Raw genomic sequence first — 20,248 nt, forward strand, 5'->3', positions numbered from 1 at the left:
CAGATCTGAAATGACTCCAGACCAGAATACCCCAAGAACAGATCTGAAATGACTCCAGACCAGAATACCCCCAAGAACAGACCAGACAACATTTTAAGCAACACATAGCTAAGCTTAATAGAAGTCCTCCAAGAGTTAAGTATTTTTGGTACTACAAATTATTTTATTAAGAGATGGAGTGTACCTAACTGAAGGGTCTTTACTTACTTGAGTGGGTACATTCTGAGGGCGATGCCCATCCCAGGACAGTAGGACAGGAAGGCGCCAGGGCGGTCTCCCCAAACAGGCCGAAGATGAGAATCTTATTCCTGAGGAGGACAGAAGCAGCATTTAAAATCAAGTCATTTCTTTGACAACAAAAACTAACAACAGTCGATGCTCTTCAAAATGGCCACTGAACTAACCTCATTCCTTGTTGGAAGACTGAGTTCCTCCTGGTCTTACAGATGATCAAATCAGCCCACTGTACAACTACAATACTGGCGAAGAATGCTGTGTGGCAGGTGAACTCCACAATCTTTCTGTTCATAAGTCTGAGGAAACAGTCAGCAACAGAGGGAGAAAACCGTCAGCTAATCATCTAGAGTCAGACCAAACAACAAGGCTTGTGAAAACCACATTGGTGTCTGCATACTCACCCACTGCTGACCATAGCTATCCTCCAGGTCGTTGCAAAATTTGTTGTCCCAGTCCACACGAATACCTAGCAGTCTGGAGGGTAAGAACCCGTTCTCAGCAAGGATCACAAAGTATGTGAAGAACCCAGCCAAAGCCTGGATCATACCTATGGAGAGATGGGGAGACAGGATCAGATGGGTGCATTTGTATCAGATTATATCCATGTCATTCTGTCTGCTGGTTTTTCTATGTTGCATCAATCTCCATTAAAAAAATGTTTTCAAGTTTGATTGTCACATCACCGGACAGGTGCAGGGGAATGTGTTGTTTTACAGGGTCAGCCATAGTAGTAGGGTGCACCTGGAGCTTATTAGAGTTAACTGCCTTGCTCAAGGCACGGAGCAAAGATTTTCACCCTGTCGGCTCGGGTATTCGAACCAGCGACCTTTCAGTTACTGGGCCAACACTAACCGCCAGGGCTACCTGCCGCCCTACAGTGATTCCCAAGGAGTATCACGTTGGTGGGAGAGGTTTGCGACCCATGATATGATGCAACCGCAGTATGTGAATCCTGTCCATATCAGTGTTTCCTCTTAAGGAAAGTCCCGCTCACATGGAAACCTCTGGCTCCATCACCAAAGTGTGAAACATCCCATAATCACCAGAGACCCCTTCTCTTATCACCAGGAGGCTATTTCTGGCGCATACCCCACTTCCAGCTGATCCCAAAACCACCCAGTCAACTTAAGAGTTGGAATCCAGTTTGAGGTGTATGAGATGTTAATCTTTCATCTAAGAATGAAAATACTTTGTTTTGCGCAAGTAAGGCTTTGTGAAAAGCGGTCTTACCGATTTGACCGTAGGCTATGCTGATAAGTCTTTCATTCACCAGTTTGTCTGTTTTGGAGTTTCTGGGCTGTCTCTTCATGATGTCACTCTCAGCAGCTTCGTAGGCCAGGGAGATGGCGGGGACCTGCAAAGTTGAGGACGATTTCAACAATTAGAATAAAACTGAACAGTAACCAAAGATTTAGAAAAGAAAAATCTTAAATATACAAATTCCTTACCATGTCAGTTCCCAAGTCGATACAGAGGATGGTGACGGTTCCTAGGGGCAGTGGAATGTTGGCGATGATGAAGAAGAGGAAGGGTGTGATTTCTGGAATGTTACTGGTCAGGGTGTAGGCGATGGACTTCTTCAAGTTGTCAAAGATCAGACGGCCTAGGAAAGGTACATGCATAACGTTGGTGAAAATAATGCCGAATAGAAGGAACCCCAAACATTCTAAATCCACTGAAATGCTTCTACCTTCTTCAACACCAGTCACGATGGAGGCAAAGTTGTCATCCAGGAGGATCATGTCTGCAGCCTGCTTGGAGACGTCCGATCCAGAGATCCCCATAGCAACACCGATGTCAGCCTTCTTCAGAGCAGGAGAATCGTTCACACCATCACCTGTCACAGCCACAATAGCACCCTGTGGATAAGGAGGAGAGGTGTTTGAGTCTAAGAAGAGAAACATCTAGAGAGAGAAAACTGGTAAACACATTTTTAATTTGAAAGGAATTTATCTACGCTACAGTCACTCTGTTTACCTCTCGTGAGATCGGCCTAGTGTCTTTAAGTTGAGCTGAATATTACCTGGCGCTGGCAGCCCTCCACGATAATCAGCTTCTGCTGAGGAGAGGTTCTGGCAAACACAATCTCTGTGTGATATTTCAGGATGTCGTCCAACTGTTCAGCGCTCAGGTCCTTGAGGTCACCGCCATGAACCACACAGGCCTTGGCATCCCTGGGAAAAATGTACCCTTTATTTTATGGGAAATCCCATTAATATGAAGACATTTCTATAATGTCTATAAACGCTCATGAGAAGGACCTGACATTCAAGCTTGAATAAAATCTTTGAAAAAGGACTTCAAAAATGAAAAATGTAGAAACTGCAAGGGTTTTACTGTTGTTTCCAATAACGTAACTTTTTATATATATATTTTTTTTAAATCGCAACATACCTAGGGTCAACTTCATTGACTGGAATGTTCAGACGAGCAGCAATGTCCTCAACAGTCTCGTTTCCTTCAGAAATGATGCCCACACCCTTGGCAATGGCCTTAGCAGTGATGGGATGATCACCAGTGACCATGATAACCTAAGGGAAGGAAGGGAAGAGGAGTGGTCTGATCACAGTGGCTGCTATGCTACCTTATATAATGTTACTTACCCTACATTATTCATCTCATATGCATATGTATATACTGTACTCTACATCATCGACTGCATCCTTATGTAACACATGTATCACTAGCCACTTTAACTATGCCACTTTGTTTACTTTGTCTACACACTCATCTCATATGTATATACTGTACTGATACCATCTACTGTATGCTGCTCTGTACCATCACTCATTCATATATCCTTATGTACATGTTCCTTATCCCCTTACACTGTGTATAAGACAGTAGTTTTGGAATTGTTAGTTAGATTACTTGTTGGTTATCACTGCATTGTCGGAACTAGAAGCACAAGCATTTCGCTACACTCGCATTAACATCTGCTAACCATGTGTATGTGACAAATAAAATTTGATTTGATTTGATTTTATGTGGATTGACTGAAGAGTCGTGTCAAGTGTTACATTGCCATACCTTGATTCCAGCACTCCTGCACTTTCCCACAGCATCAGGCACAGCAGCACGGGGAGGGTCAATCATGGACATTAGGCCAACGAAGCACAGATTCTCAGTTGGGAAGTTCACCTCTTCACAATCAAACTGGAAGCCCTCAGCGAACTGGTCATCAGGGAGCTGGAAATGACAGAACCCTAGACAGATACAAAATTGTGAAAATGTGAATTGAAAAAGGGAGCAAAAGCACAATTTTACACCTCACATTGGATAATTTGACAACACAGATGGAATAACAAAAATACAGTAGTATTGGCTAGTGATGACTGAAATAAATGACTATTACCCAGCACTTTCGCTCTCCCAGACCACCCAGTTCCATGTAGGCGTTCTGGAAAGAGTCCTTCATCTCGTCATCCAGAGGCTGTTCTTTGCCCTGGATCAAAATGGTGGAGCAGCGGTCCAGGATCCTCTCAGGGGCTCCCTTCATCACCAGCAGATGCTTGGACTCACCCTCATTCTTGTTTAGGTGAACGGAGAGCTAAGGGATAAAATTATAGGAGCAGCCATTTTGAAAACAGATTAGCAGAATAGGCATAACCATATTGAGCTCTGTGCCAAAGGGAAGGGTTTAAGACTTATTGAAAACTTATTTGCCAATATTTCATGTGGCAGGGTGCCATTGCCCTACCTGGTATTTGTTGGTGGAGTTGAATGGGATCTCAGCAACCTTGGTGTACTGGTCTCTCATGCCTTGCACAGACCCACAGCACAGCTCAATACACTTCAGCAGGGCAGACTCTGAGGCATCACCAGCCACATCTCTCTGTGAGAGGGAAACGAGTAGGCAGATGAAGTGGACGTGGTACGCCGCTGGCGCACACTCTCTTTCACACACTAGCACTTCCAAGTGGCCCAAATCATTAAAATGCCCTCCATCAATTTAAACAGACTGAATGAAAAGGAAATCTTTGTAGATTGAGCCTGGTAGAAGACAAAGACCGTGACAAAGAGAAACTGAAAATAAGGGGTGAAATTAAGTGTGGTAATCACAGCTAGTCCAAGGTGAGATGATTAATGGCTGAGGCAATATGAGGCATTCGGGTGACAGGGGAGGAATTACATAAGGTGAAAGACAACCCTGTTGAGCCTTTTCAGAGGCATTACATGCTGAACTCCTGTCGATAGCTCCATGTGTATACGGTTGTCAATTCACTCTGGGGAAATGAGACACTTACTTTAAGGATAGGAATACCGCTCTGTTCTGCCAGGAAGACGGCACGGTTACACAGGCCAGCGACTCTAGCCAGGGCAGCCCAGGTGGCAGAGCTCCTGTCGAAGGAGGTACCGCTCTGGTTCTCTGTGGTGTCAGCCTCATGGATCTGGTTGTCGAACCACATGTGAGCCACGGTCATTCTGTTCTGAGTCAGGGTTCCGGTCTTGTCAGAGCAAATGGTGGAGGTGGAGCCCAAGGTCTCAACAGCTTCGAGATTCTTCACCAGGCAGTTCTTCTTGGCCATACGCTTGGCAGTCAGAGTTAAACACACCTACGGAGAAAGCCAAAAGCCACTCAGCATGTCTGTCGAACAAAATTGGCAATGTACTGGTTTTTGGAGCCATATCGGAAGTATTTGGGGGGGGGGGCACTCCCGAAAGACCGTACTCACAGTTACAGTGGCCAGGAGACCCTCAGGCACATTAGCGACAATGATTCCGATGAGGAAGATGACAGCTTCCAGCCAAGAGTATCCGAGGATGAGGGACAGGACAAAGAAAGACATGCCCAGGAAGACGGCCACACCGGTGATGATGTGGATGAAGTGCTCAATTTCAATAGAGATTGGGGTACGTCCGACTTCCAGGCCAGAGGCGAGGGTAGCAATACGACCCATAACAGTGCGGTCACCAGTGTTGATGACAATACCTCTGGCAGTTCCTGCAGGAAATAACGTGCAGACTTCATTTAACAATCATGCCATCATATTGACTACTGTTTAACAGCACAGTTGACAGTGATTCAACCTCAGAAATGGTGGACATACTTTATACAGCAACAGGACTTCATCGAAGCTAGCCCAGTAATGGTTTGTTTTATTTCATTTATTTGCGAGAGACCATGTACAACATGCCCTTGTACCAGATTTAGCTAGATTCCTCATTTTTAATCTGTGGTCCCTGGGCAGAATTTATTTTTATTTGGTTTGTTTCTCATCTGAGCAACTCTGCTCTGTTAAAGTACCTTCAACACAGTTGGTAGAGAAGAAGGCAATGTTCCTTGTCTCCAGGGGGTTGTCATTGGAGTAGTCCGGAGTACGGGTTTGGGGCTCAGATTCACCAGTGAGGGAGGAGTTGTCCACCTAAGTGGGGAGGGAATTAGATTAATACAATAATGACTGGCACGGACATGGGTGGAACGTGACGTATTTGGAGCAAGGGGATTTTAAAGTACCCACTTTGCAACCGCTGGCAGAGATGATTCGCAAATCGGCGGGAATCCTATCTCCACCTTTCACCTCCACCAGATCTCCAACCACCACTTGTTGAGCGTTGATGTTCATCTTCTCACCATCACGGACAACCAGGGCTTGCTACAAGGTAGAGGACACAACAAGATTCATCTTTAAATGTAACAATAAAGGAAAAGAAAACACCTTCAAAAAAGAAGTGTTTCTAAAACAGCCAGTACCTGTCATGTCAGCCAGTGTCATGTACCAATACATGACAATACAATCAAGTTCTTCTTAAAGGTGTTTGAAAAGGCAGAAGTCTAACCTGTGGGACCAGGTTCTTGAAGGAGTCCATGATCTTTGAGCTCTTGGCCTCTTGGTAGTAGGAGAAACAGCCAGTAACAATGACAACAGCAGAGAGTACAACACCCAGGTACAACTGTGTGAGACAAAGATGCAGAACGTGTTAAAATTAAGTTGAATCCCCCCGCACAAACATCAGTGCAAAAGAACTACAAAACCCAAGCATCATCTGCTTTCAATTCCATCACAATGTCAATGAAATCAACATTCTTCATCTTGGAATCTTACGTTATCATTGGCCGGCTCATCCTCCATGGCTGCCTGGATTCCGTAGGCCAGGAAGCAGAGGAGAGCGCCAGTCCACAGCAGCATGGAGAACCCGCCAAACATCTGCTTGCAGAACTTCACCCACTCAGGGGTAGTGGGAGGAGGGGTCAGGGAATTGGGGCCATCACGGGCAAGGTTCTCGGCAGCCTTAGCACTGGATAACCCCTGAGGAAATACAAAATTGGTTGTGTTACTTTACATGTCGAGACCTCAAATTAAGATGCTGTAGGAGGATACTTAAAATTTAAAAGAATGGGTGCTTCCCTCCCACCCAACCTTTTAAGGGTATACCATTATCGACCCATGCTTTTTAAAAATCAAGTATTTTGCTATATTCGGGTATATCTAGGTACCCCACCCTTCCCCCCCATTCTTGAGATTCTCTTTCACGGCACGTGATAAGGAGAGAGGAAGCAAATTGTCAACACAATAATATCTCTCGAGGTCTGTCAGTGGCATAGACACTGCAGGGCCAAGTCATAACTCTAATTTCACATAAGGCAGAGAACAGAGAAACAAGTCAATGGGGCTCTGGAGAGAGTCGAGGTGCTGACAGTTGCCAGGCAACTCGCTGCAAACAATGAAACAATGAAAACAGTGCCATCTCCTCTGCTGGGATTGAGTGCATCCTAAATCTGGGCTGAGGTGCTATGAGCCTGCTGCTTGTGAATTATTCAAAAAAGGACCACTCGGCTGCGCTGCTAGGTTTGGAGGTACTAATCTACTATTCCCCTTGATCTCCAAATCATGATCAAGAGTCCATTTGCATGGATGTAAAAGAGGGATAAAGCATCTCTCATATTGCCTCCTCCAATTGCCTTGGATATTTGTCACATCCAAGTCAATGATAACCCCTTTCTTCCACGGTTTAATAATTGGAAGAGATCCCAAGAGTCCGAAACCCATAACTTGAGCAGAACTTTGAAGTCCATCACTTGACTTAATTTTTCTATTCAATAATTGAAACTATTCGAATTGAGGAGAACCGAACTGAATTGCATTCCAGCTGTGGTCGATAAGTAACTAGTTTGTTAACAGAAAACAGTGCAGAGGAGATGATTGAATTGCCAACTTAAATGAAAATGAGTGAAGCTCCAGACTCACCCTACTAAGGTCGGTGCCGTATTTGCGGTTGAGCTCATCCAGGGTCAGTTTATGGTCATCCTATGGGACAGAGATTAGGAACATGTCACTGACAATCGTATTGCACTGCACTTCGACACCATCGAGATAAACATACAGTACAGTACATGCAGCTTGACACCAAGTCAGTGACATCAACACATGAGTGAGCAAGACTTATGATTTAAAGATGAACTTCCCAGGTCCTGAAAGAGAAAGAAAGTGAGAGAAGCCAACTCACCAGATCAACTTCCTTTTTCAACTCATCCATGTCCCTCTCCTTCTTCATGGCCTTGGCATTCTTCTTCTTGCCTCCCTGCTCAGAGGTCGCCGCCAGCTCATACTGTTCCCGTCCTTCCTACAGAGAGGGCAAGAAAAGATAGTTAGGAGCGATAAAAAAAATATACAAACACATAATAGAATAGGTAGAAAGAGGCCCTTTAGAGCTCTGCCCGAAAAAAATTGTCACCCAACTCAAGCACCCGATACAGAATCTGCTTATAGTATAGCTTCCCATAGTGTTTCCGAGGCATTAATAAAACCCAAGTCTGGGGGCCCAACTCTTGAAAAGGTCATTCATTGAGTCAATTAGAGAAGCACTCATTTAAACAATGGATAAAAAATGCTCATTTTCAGTTACAAATGACTTACCAGAAGTCACCCAACAACTTGTGGGTTATTGATGTAGCATTGTTCTACTGAACGTAAGCCCAGTTATCATTTACAAAACAAACGTGACCTGGACAGGTATGGTGCAACAAGTACAAAGATAGTTGTGGCTGTCCCTTTTGGACTATCACCCGGTAGGCTTTCACCTTTTAGAGTCTACGACCTGTGCTAGATAATAACTTTCACTACTCAGCAGAAGAAACTCAGATGTTTGAAAATGGCATCTGTGAAGTTCATGAGGAAATGCTTAATGAACAATCAGGTCACAGACCGTCACTTTGCACAACTGCGTCAATAATGAGAGCTGTGGGAGGGGTGGGGCTGAGGGTCATTTCAACATACTCCACTGCAATCCAGGAATATCAGACTATTAGGCTCTATGTCACAATACTTTGTCCAGAATAGGGGCAAAATGAACTCTCCAGAGGGGAAAGATGCACATCGTTGGCTCGGTTGTCTTGAGTACACACAGAACTTTCTTCCTCTGGAGTCATCTCATTGTGAAAGTCCAAAATAACCCTGGCACCTCACCTTCTGCAGACACATTGTTCAGTCACTCTTCCCTTTCTCCATTATCAAATCGGTCACTTTTGGGAAGAGGACAAAGACCTGTTGAAGAATGCGTCAGCTAGACGGCTGAAAAGGGGAGGGTGTTGGGACACTGCGGTAACAGGATAATGCACAGTACCAGATAAACATCGGTAAGGCAGTTAGTGATCATAAATTATTCAGGTTCTACTGGTGTTCAGAAGTGTTTTGGCTGTGGGGGAGAGAGCTCTACATGCTTCTCTTGATTTGACACTATGAGGTTACACAAAAAGCTGCTCGACTCGAAGCAAGACAGTTCCTGGTTCAGAATGTGATCCCCAAGTCACAGGGGCTTGACTGAACATTTAACTTTGTTGTTTGGTTACAACGGAATCCAACATTAGGGGTCCTACCAGTGTTTTTGTTGCTGTTGGAACAGTAAAGGGTAGAGGTGGAACGACAAGTCCTGCTGGAGTCTTCCGGGCCCTCAAGGAATCTGTTGTCGCAGTCCCCTGTTGTCTTTTTGTTAGTTGACAGGCACACAGACGTGCCCTTTTGAAAATGCACCCCCCCCTACTAATACTATTTAGAAATATCACTTTTACTTTCCCAATAGTGCACACATCCGTTACCACAATGAAGCAAGGAAGGAGGATGCTGTTTTGGAAATATTACTCAGCTGTCTCTCAAACGAAACAGGAAGCTACTGCACTGAAAACAGGAAAAAAAGTGTGAATGTCAGCAATTGTGTGGAATCTCTCACAAGACCAATCATGCAAAAACAACAGTTGTCCCACTACAAGTCTGAGAACAATGAGGCTTTGTACCTCTATAGAGAACCATGTAAAAACAATACTGAAAAATGGGGCAGAGAAATAGATCTTTAGAGTGACTTTATTTTGGACAGAGTTTATTTTGTACAGTCATGGAATTTATTCAGTACCTCTTAGCAAAACACTTAAGATACCAGGTTTACCGCATTCTTATATGGGATTACTGTAATGGTTTGATCTGGGAGTGGGAGCAACACCACTGTGGTAAACATGGCTTGGGTCTGAATACCATTTCTCCCATAGTTCAGAGTAGTATATTCAACTGCGTAATCGTTGTTCTCATGAACGTTGCATATGGGAGTGAGTGTAATTAGTCTGGGACAGAAAGAGAAACAACTATGTGTGAAAGAGAGTGCAAGAACGCAGGGTGGGTGGAGAAGGGGGTGAAGCCGGCAAGACATCTTTCCAAGAGGACAGAAAGTTTTAAAGAACAACTGTCCTCATAAAAACAACAGCGATAGACAGAACAGCCTGAGTGAGATGAGGGGCCTCTCACTTTTACGCTAAAACACCAGATCAACAAAAGTTCATAAGAGACGGGCGAGCGGGTGCATATTTTACAGCCAGAGTCGAATTCCTGTGAACACCATTCCTGGTTCTGTACATGTGCCAAATACAAAAGCTGCTCACTCAAGCATATTGGCTCCTCCTCGCCCTGGGACTTTGCCCCGTTGCTACAGGCGACATAACCACACCTCTCAGATATCTGAATGGACCGAGTCACGTGTTACTCTCCTCCCCCTTTTCTCTCCCTCTCTTCACTTCAGAAAAAAGTTCATTTATTCACAAGAAACGCATTTAAAACTCCCACCACGTCCACTGGAAGAGTCGGTTTTCCCACAGAACAAAAAGATGGTGAATGCCTGGGTTTCTCCTTAAGACCCCAGGAACCACAGTTAAAAGCAGAATACAAATCAATGGGATGCAACTTCCTTTATTGCGCTAGTCTGAAATGTAGGTTAGAACAGCATGCACGCGGCTATTGCGAAATGCCGATTGTGAATAGACCTATGGGACAAACTTTTTTTTTTTTTTTTTTTACAATTCCCTCTGCAGTTGGAACAAATCGAAATTACAGTGGAGGAAACAGAAGGTGTAATAATGTGTGGAACTCTCCATAATGTTTAGGCAGCTAAGCCAAACGAGCAGAGAGGGAGATCGAGCAGGAGAGAGAAAGGGGCAGTGGGGGTGAGATGTGTTCTCTGTCACAGAGATGGGGTGGCGTGTGACAAAAGGGATGCCTAATACATAGTGACTGTGGAGTGGAAAGAATGTGAAATCCTCAGGAGAAAGAGCAAAAAATCATGTTTTAAAGAGCGCTAGAGAGCAGGTCTCTTGGTTCCACAGTGGACCCCCGGGGGGAAATAATGGTCAGCTGAGGCCACAACCTGATAGTAGCTCAGAGATGGAACACTGGAGAGAAATAAATCATTCCCAAATTACTTCACCATATAAAAAGACCTTGTTTTGGACATATTCTAGGCCTCATTTGTTTACAGTGGAGATTTTCCACAAGCCACTTTCCATCACACTCAGTGGTGGAATCTTTAAAACAAATGACACCACCACCACCCCCCCCCCCCCTTGATGAAAGATGGCGAGAAAAGAAGTGGTAAAACGAAGAAAGAATGCACCCTAATAACATTACAGGAAAACAGCCTTGTTTTCAGATCACAGTTTATTTTGAGAGATAGAAACAATAGCCAAAGTATTCCATTTCGGGAAGGAACTTTTGGGCGTTTCAATTTGTTGACAGTGAGCAGTTTTATACTATCATACCTCTTGATTTTCCATTTCATTACAGAAAAACTGAATTTGTCCTCCATCTGCCATTCAACCAGTTCAGAGAAATTCTGCTAGCTCCCTCTGAACAATGATGACAATGCAGCAACTGGTGCCTCATCTTCAGAGCGGTCTCATATACCTCACCACTCTAACCAACCCTTTGCTCCCGCCAGCCCTATGTCACCCTCATTCTCTCCCTGTACCTCTCACTCCCCCCTCTCTCATCCCTCTCTGCAGTCTCCTGGAAATCATTAGTCCGGCTGTCCAAGCATCTGTGCCTATTGTGCGTGTACTGGACCAGAGCGCTGAGAAGAGGACAGGAGGGGTGGGGGCAGAGCAGAGTGTTCACCACCATACAGGGAAAGAATCCAAAACATGGAGGTTTGCTGCTCTGCATTCACATCATACAACCAATCTGTCTCTCTAGTCACCCCTCTCTTACTGTAGCTGTGAATGCATCATTTATCACTGTGCCCGTGTGATCTGTTGCCCAGCAGGGAGTGGCGAGCCTTTTATATGATGCTATTAACCTCCCCGATATCCCACCAGTCTGCCATACAGTAGCCAAATACAGGAGTCACAGGTAGGTAGTTGTAAAATATATATAAAACATCAAATAAAAATCACCCCAATAATTGATATATTTTCCATCACCATAAAATTGCAGGTAGTTATTTAGACAGGCGTGATGACAAAAACCCTATTGACTAAGGATTGCCCATAAAAAAACAAACACTTAATTCTACAAGTCTAGAACAATATGCCTCGATATGAGATGAATATACAACAAATCTAGTGTATTGAACAGCATTGGAGCAACTAGGAGATTATTTGTCTTGGACCGATTTGTATCAAGTTTAATAAAAACGATTGTTTTTTTGGAAAAGCGATTACTTTCGTTAATACATGAGGGCTGTAGTTGATGGAAGTCTTCCCAAAGACACATTGTAGGCCTATCTGAACATTCGCAGAATGTGGGCTACACAAGAAATGTCTTACACATCCATATACAACAAGGTGAACGCACCAATTTGTAAGTCGCTCTGGATAAGAGCGTCTGCTAAATGACTTAAATGTAAATGTAAATTAAGCCTTATGTGGAATACATTTATTTTTTAAAGAGATTTTGCAGGTGCTCAAATGTTATCAAGGAACAGTTCTGTATTTTCCCCAGAGTCAGATGACCTCGTGGACACCATTGTTGGGTCTCTGCGTCCAGTATTACGAAAGTTAAAGGTATTTTCGTGAGCCAATGCTAACTAGTGTTAGCGTGTTCCCATATACTTCAAGTCATTGCGCTAACGCTGGTTAGCAATTTCCTTCAAACTGAACGCAGACATAAAAATGGTATCCACGAGTTCGTCTAACTCTGGGGAAGTAGATAAGGGCATCCTGCTCAAATCCAGAACTATCCTTTTAAGCAACCAAAGGGTATTATTCCAAATTAGGCCATCTACATAAAAACTACATTCAACGAGCATAACAAAAACAAATAAACACCGACGACTTTGGCGCATGGTTGATATTGTGAATGGGGTGGACTAGGGTTATTATTCAATTTATGAAGAACAGACTTTCGCAACAGCAACTACATTTAACCAATTGATTACGAACCTGAATATTACCTATATTTCTCAATGGAGATCAAAATTCAGTCAAGCCGGTTACAAGTCACCATGAAAGACTCATTGAAACAAAGACCATCACTTATATTCAGAAGTGGGCTACAGGCTCTGTATGGCCGTGTATGTCAAAGTAACACAAGTCACAATATAGCATGTCTGCCTCCACTTCCCGCAACTCGAATTTAAACAGACCACGCTATATTTGTAGCCAACTTCCCGGCACTTTACTTGGCTGAAAATAAACATTGTATCAATCTTCAAACTTGTCTTACACCGCCAATTCTATCATCGTAGCGCTTACAAGCTTTTCTCATTGGCGACTAGATCCAAGCTAACCAACCTGTGGATCTTCAGTATCAATGTAAAAACAACACATTTTTAACCCTAACTGACACTCGATCAAGACACGTTATGAAAGCAACTTTTGTTCAGCCTACAAAATGCGGAAGTCACTTTCCCATCGCAGGCATTTTGAAAGAAAAATGCGGCCATCTACGTACATGTGATCATTTGAAAACAACTTCGACCGTATTATCTTTTTTTAATTGATACCACTTTTGACACGTAGTCTATCATTAAGAATTGCGTAAATTAGGCAACATTAGCATTTCATGGAGCTGGAATGTGAAGATGGAAAGAAAAAGCGCACTTACTCCACGTCCCATGTTTGCAGTTTTGTGGAGGAAAAATAAACTTATTGAACAATCAAATCCCAATTTACTTAAAAACTAATTGAAAAATGTATTGCCCCTGGATGTGCCCTTATCCACACGTGTCACTCCTACCGGACACGCATCCAAGCTCCCCGTCTCATTAAAAGGTCCAATACTTATATACAGTGTTTCTTTCGATCGTGACGTCTGCACTTTTTGCCATGGTAACATAGAATGGAGGGGCGGAGTCCCCATTATTGAATGTTTTACGATTATCGGCCTTCATAAAGTAGATTGAATCCAATGAATGGACTGTTAGTCTCTGTAACTTCAAATATTTATGAAGTCACTTGGTCTCTTCTGTGCAGGCTTATTCATATTGGGATGATATCTCTCACCACTCATATTCATAATGGATACTAACCCATCCTCAATCCTCTTTAAACCCATCCTCAATCCTCTTTAAACCTATCCTCAATCGTCTTTAAGAATACTATGCGTGTTTTGTTTGTCCCCTTTCTCTTAATTTCCACATAGATTAAATAATGAACATAATTTAAACACACACAAACACACTCTATTTCTGTCTCTCTCTCAATCACTCTCTCTCTCTCTTCATTCCTTATTTTAACCTCATTTATGGAAAGCGATAATTTTTGTGTAAACTCCATCACTGGTCTTTAGGAAGTTTAAACTTGAACGAACCAGGCCGTTAAACCCTGTAGGATGTAAACTTCCCCTCCTGATCCTGTCATGAACACTTTGTGGACAATGTGACCTTCTCAGAATTAATGGAAGTCTGGCAGCTTGTTGCATCTACAAATTATTAACTCTTTAACTTAGGGATCCTAACCATTAACCCCTTGTCTCAAGGTTCTGTTTTATGTCTTAACTTCACCCTTCAGTTTGGACTCCAGTAGGAGTGCTGATCTAGGATCAGTTTGTCTTTTAGATCATAGTGAATAATATTATATGGACAGATCCTAGATCGGCACTCCTACTCTGAGGTGCTTTGTGGATACGGGACCAGGTATTTCACTGCAGAACCAGACAGGCAGATTCAACCACATGTCTAGGATTCAACCACATGTCTATAGGTCACTGTAATTAGTGGAGCATTCTACCTGTGTTAGATATAATAGAATAGTATAGAACAACACATCTTTATTGTCCACCCACATATCAACTTTTCCCTTTGGCTTCACCCTACAATAAGACAATCGAAAATTGTGTTAATAATGAGCATTACATACAAACTGTAATGAAAACACATTCACTCAGACACTGACTTTTCTCCCACCACCGACAGGTCAACTAAAGTCAAAGAAAACTATTTGAAATGCTAATTATATTGAATTTAATATTTTTTTATACACAAGACTTTGCTTAATGATTCATGCCAATGTACAGTATCATCTAGGACTTGCTGTACCCAAGAAGCTGCTTGAATGCGTTTGCATGAATTTTACTTGGAGAGACTTGGTGGACAGATGGACTGACAGCGGAACACTTAGGCACAGTGTGTGTGTGTGTGTGTGTGTGTGTGTGTGTGTGTGTGTGTGTGTGTGTGTGTGTGTGTGTGTGTGTGTGTGTGTGTGTGTGTGTGTGTGTGTGTGTGTGTGTGTGTGTGTGTGTGTGTGTGTGTGTGTGTGTGTGTGTGTGTGTGTGTGTGCATGTTCAAAGACGGAACTAAAAATATCTCAAATTGTATATACAAGCTGTGAGCCCGATCCTATAAATGAGTTACCATGGAAACTATCACGTTCCTGTCCCCACAGAGCGAGTGAGAGGAAGCGCCTCTCTCTTTATCTGCATAATGCCCCCTAGTGGGGAAGAAAAAACAGTCAACAAGTTGGCCTCAGAGTAGGATGAAACTGTCCCTAGTAGGCCTATAGACTGATCTAAGGTCAGCTTTGCATTTGACCCATACGCAAACACAGGCCATAAAATACAGGCTCTCTTTCATATAACAGCACCATTGTTTTGGTTGAAGTTGCTCCCTTTTCACTGTATACATAGGTTCCTTTTCAGTCGGTACCTTCGGTAAAACAACTATGGGGAGTAGCACTTTGCGACTTCGATTGAAGAATTAAAATCACGGCTAACAAGGCCAATGAAATCCGCGCCTCGCTGGAAGCCTTGGCTTCCACAGATAATAAGCCCAAGGCTCAGATTCATTCCTTCAATTCTTCCGCACTTTACCTCGATGTGAGCAGGAACGATTCAAGCTACTAAAAACAAAATGTTTTGGAACACAAGACTATCTGACTTTGCACCAACTAAACTGGCAGCTCACTGTGTGCGCAATAGATGTGGTAGAGAGGTCAATGGAACTCGACCAAAACAATGGAAAGTCATGGAAACGCATGGGGGAATGATGCCATGAGGAAAAGATCCTGAATCTCCTCATTGCCCCCTGGAAAATTGGCCTACATTTGGGCTATTGTTTATATTTTTATTACACACTATGTTGAGGTATAAATCGGAGTACAATGCTGTACTGTACTGTATATTTTGAGTCCTACAAAAATGTAACAAAGCGCCTCTGCAAAGCCCTCACTCTGTCACTCAAACTTATTCCAGTATCTGTGTGTGTGTGTGTGTGTGTGTGTGTGTGTGTGTGTGTGTGTGTGTGTGTGTGTGTGTGTGTGTGTGTGTGTGTGTGTGTGTGTGTGTGTGTGTGTGTGTGTGTGTGTGTGTGTGTGTGTGTGTGTGTGTGTGTGTGTGTGTGTGTGTGTGTATGTAGGATACCTTCCCCTCCTCTGAAGCATAGGCCATTGTAGCCTACTGACATTACATAATTAGAGAAGAACGGATTCACCTTTTCAATGCTAGTTGAGGATACTATAGTTATCAGCTTTCACGTGTTTTTATTTTCATTCTGGTTCCACTCTGCACACACAAGCTTGTTGGCTAGCTAGCTAGCTCTGGTCCAACATTAAGCTAACTCTCGGAAGTTCAAAGACATTCAACGTTCCTTCATAGAAGCTGCTCCTCCATAGGTATAAACGATTCAAGCTAAGCTTCCTCCTCCACCCTCTCTCGCTCTCCCCCAAACTGCAAAATTTCAGTCACATCTCTTACCCTATATTTGTCTGTCCAATGCATGTAAATAACTATAGCTTGCCCCTCCATAGCAAGCTCCTCTATCCGCACTGATTGGTGAAGTAATTTAATGTTGAGCTAAATGTTTTTTTTAATGAATTGTAAACCGTTACTTTTTGGGGGTTTGAACCTGTTCAGAACTTTATTTTGCTGGTCGGAACAGTGGAACGGACCGGATTCTTTCTTTTTTTTCAGAACCAAACGATTGGAAAATAATTTCGGGTTCCAACCACTACTTTTACTCCTACACTGTGATGTCACAGAGCATTTTCCAGGACCTTTCTTCTTATCTTATTAACCGCAGATCATATAAATGTACCGTTTTCACATACAGTATGTAGACTCTGGTATGGTGCTGAGATAATGAATATGAAGTTAAAAAGGGGCGGAATTGCCCTTTAAGAAAGCACTAAACGTTCCATGAACCAATGTCTCATTCATAACTGGATAATAAAGCCTGTATCCAGCTTGGAGTTTTTAGTGAATATCATTCAGTCAGAAAGGCCCTTAAGATAATTGAGGATAGGGGCTCAAACAGAGGAGAGAAGGTAATCAAATACGGCCAGATGGAATTCTTGACAAATAGCTTTGGCATACCAATACCTTTTCACCATTGTGTGCATGTGTTCCATATGACTCATTGTTTTGAAGCCATATTTAGCTTGACTTCAATGGATTTCACATGTTTGTTTGCAAGTGTTTTCATATTTCCATTCTCTCATTGTTTGTCTGGCCTAGTAATCATATATAATCATAAACCTACCTCACATACCATCCCTCAACCTTGCTGTTGTCAGCATCAAAACAAAACAACTGATCCATCTGTGTCACAAGCCTTGTGTTTTCTATCTATAACCATAGGGAGGGAGTTTTAGAATGTTATTTTAGGTGTTCTATTTTGGAATCCTACAGTTCAATAAGGATAACAGTGTTCAGAATTTCAACAGAGTATAAAATGTTCAATCCTAAATTATCAAGTGCTTAAAGGTCCAGTACAGTCAAAAACGAGATATTCCTTAGTTTTATTCCTTTGTTTTAGGTTGGAATAATACTGTGAAATTATGAAAATTATGATAATGCCATTTAAGTTTAAGAGCTGTTTGAAAAGACTACCTGAAATGTCAGCCTGTTTTGGTGGTATGGAGTTTTGGCCTGCTTTATGACACCATGTGGTAAAATAATAATAATAATAATAATATTTAACCTTTATTTAACCAGGTAGGCAAGTTGAGTTCTCATTTGCAACTGCGACCTGGCCAAGATAAAGCATAGCAATTCGACACATACAACAATACAGAGTTACACATTGAATAAACAAAACATAGTCAATAATACAGTAGAACAAAAGAAAACAAAAAAAGTCTATATATACAGTGAGTGCAGATGAGGTAAGATAAGGGAGTTAAGGCAATAAATAGGCCATGGTGGCGAAGTAATTACAATATAGCAATTAAACACTGGAATGGTAGATGTGCAGAAGATGAATGTGCAAGTAGAGATACTGGGGTGCAAAGGAGCAAGATAAATAAATAAATAATGTATGGGGATGAGGTAGGTAGATAGATGGGCTGTTTACAGATGGGCTATGTACAGGTGTAGTGATCTGTGATCTGCTCTGACAGCTGGTGCTTAAAGCTAGTGAGGGAGATATGAGTCTCCCAGCTTCAGAGATTTTTGCAGTTCGTTTCAGTCATTGGCAGCAGAGAACTGGAAGGAAAGACAACCAAAGGAGGAATTGGCTTTGGTGATGATCAGTGAGATATACCTGCTGGAGTACTAGGTTATTTCTCCCATAGATGCAACACAATTTAAGCCTACATGTCTTACATTAAATCCAAACCAATAAATCAAAATAATTCAGACAACAAAAAATGAATACAGTCTAAGCATTAGTGTTGAAGTGTTGTTTATTTATATAATAATGATAATAATATATGCCATTTAGCAGACGCTTTTTTATCCAAAGCGACTTACAGTAATGTGTGCATACATTCTACGTATGGGTGGTCCCGGAATCGAACCCACTACCCTGGCGTTACAAGCGCCATTTCAATTTGCATTATCACAATCAAGAACTCCTCAATGCAGCTGAGTGCACCATCACAGTATTCATTGGGTGTAATGGTAATGTAGCAGATTGAAATGTAGTGTAATGTTGTTGGTTGAGATGTAGCAGCAGAGTGACGTTGGAGTGATCCTGGGGATAGCCTCTTTTTGTCAGTAGTAGGTCTCCTGTTCCACCCAACCTTAAAGAAGAGAAAATTCAGAGAGAAGAACACAATTGGTTAGATTTCATCTCGTCACTGAAAATCTCCATGAGTCAAATTAAATAATTTGTCCTTCCCAATACTGCATGCAATTGACATGTTATAACACAATAATTCACTTTGATGTAAAATTTTCGAAGCTATCTTAACAGCTTGTTTTCGTCCATAGTCCCTGAGAACTTACCTCCTGGGTTTCGTGGCAGGATGTATCTCCTACCCTCATCATAGAGGAAGATGAGCAGAGAGTAGGGTAAGGCACAGAACCACCAGCAAGGCCTGGGGAAAGAGAGGAAGGAAAGAGAGAAGGAAAGAGAGAAGAAAAGAATAAAGAGAGCGTAAAACAGCGAGGTAATGCGCTTACAGGGCCCCTAAATGTCAAATGTCATTTTCTATCTTGGTTTGGCAGTAAACCCCATTACACTTCAGCTAACTAGTGAACCCCAACTGATTCTGAGGCCACAGTAGTCTCCTCTACCCATTGTAATATCCATCCATTTTACCACTCATCTTTTAAAACGGGTGAGCTTTTGTTCCAAGCTGATATACAGAAGAGAATCAGAAGGGTCTACTCACTTGAGGGGGTACATTCTGAGGGCGACATCCATTCCAGGACAGTAGGACAGGAAGACAGCCAGGGCAGTTTCCTCAAACAGTCCGAAGATGAGAATACGGTTCCTGAGATGGGAGAAAAAAAGGGGGGGAAATCATGGATTTGATACCAACAGGGTGGATATTGATTTAGAAGTCAGTTGCAGGGCTGTCTGCACATTAACTCCCCTCTGGCAAACAGTTCAGCTTCATCATGACCAAAACCACCCCCCACCTGAACAGTTTCTTTCCCCGTGCTGTGGCCCTCACCAACTGGCCAGTAGTGACCAAGGCACTATACAATCTGTGATGCACACTGCATCAAGTATCCAACACTTAGCGACCTTGTCTAGAGGTTCTGGCCTCTTGGTGTAATGGTAGAGGTGTTGGCTTGACAGTCACTGGACCTGGCTTTGAGTCCCGGTTGGGGCTACCCCCTGAATTTGCTACACTGGTGTCAGAAATGGGATGGTGGCCATGAGGTCACCGGAGAGGTGTGTACATGTCAGGGACATGGTATAGAGAAATGTGGGGACACACTCTCCCAAAGGAAGGGGGTAATGTAGCGACCTTAACCCAACACCTAGCAACCTCATCGAGAGGTTTGGTGTAATTATTAAGGTGTTGGCTTGACAGTTGCTGGACCTGGATTCAAGTCCCTCCCGGTCGGGGCTACCCCTGAATTCTCTACAATATATTTATACTGTAAATGTGTATATCCTCTCTTCCCTCTTACTCTTCAGTTCTATG

The 20,248-nt window shown here is 42.8% G+C and overlaps 1 protein-coding gene and 1 pseudogene across 3 annotated transcripts in view; both read right to left on the reverse strand.

The window, feature by feature from the left end:
- The window catches only part of LOC124008124 (fibroblast growth factor 14-like), a 238,005-nt gene that overhangs the window by 81,535 nt on the left and 136,222 nt on the right, over positions 1 to 20,248 (reverse strand). The window lies entirely within an intron of this gene.
- LOC124008134 lies at positions 189 to 13,700 on the reverse strand (annotated as a pseudogene). Its single transcript, XR_006834058.1, has 20 exons — positions 13,539 to 13,700; positions 7,687 to 7,803; positions 7,428 to 7,487; positions 6,285 to 6,488; positions 6,019 to 6,132; positions 5,700 to 5,834; positions 5,486 to 5,603; positions 4,914 to 5,182; positions 4,485 to 4,793; positions 3,938 to 4,072; positions 3,603 to 3,787; positions 3,268 to 3,451; positions 2,632 to 2,768; positions 2,261 to 2,411; positions 1,928 to 2,096; positions 1,686 to 1,840; positions 1,468 to 1,591; positions 639 to 784; positions 405 to 533; positions 189 to 308 (listed from the first exon to the last, which is right to left on the reverse strand). The product of XR_006834058.1 is annotated as a sodium/potassium-transporting ATPase subunit alpha-1-like (transcript).

This window comes from Oncorhynchus gorbuscha, linkage group LG21, assembly GCF_021184085.1.
Source record: "Oncorhynchus gorbuscha isolate QuinsamMale2020 ecotype Even-year linkage group LG21, OgorEven_v1.0, whole genome shotgun sequence".
Taxonomy (NCBI): domain Eukaryota; kingdom Metazoa; phylum Chordata; class Actinopteri; order Salmoniformes; family Salmonidae; genus Oncorhynchus; species Oncorhynchus gorbuscha.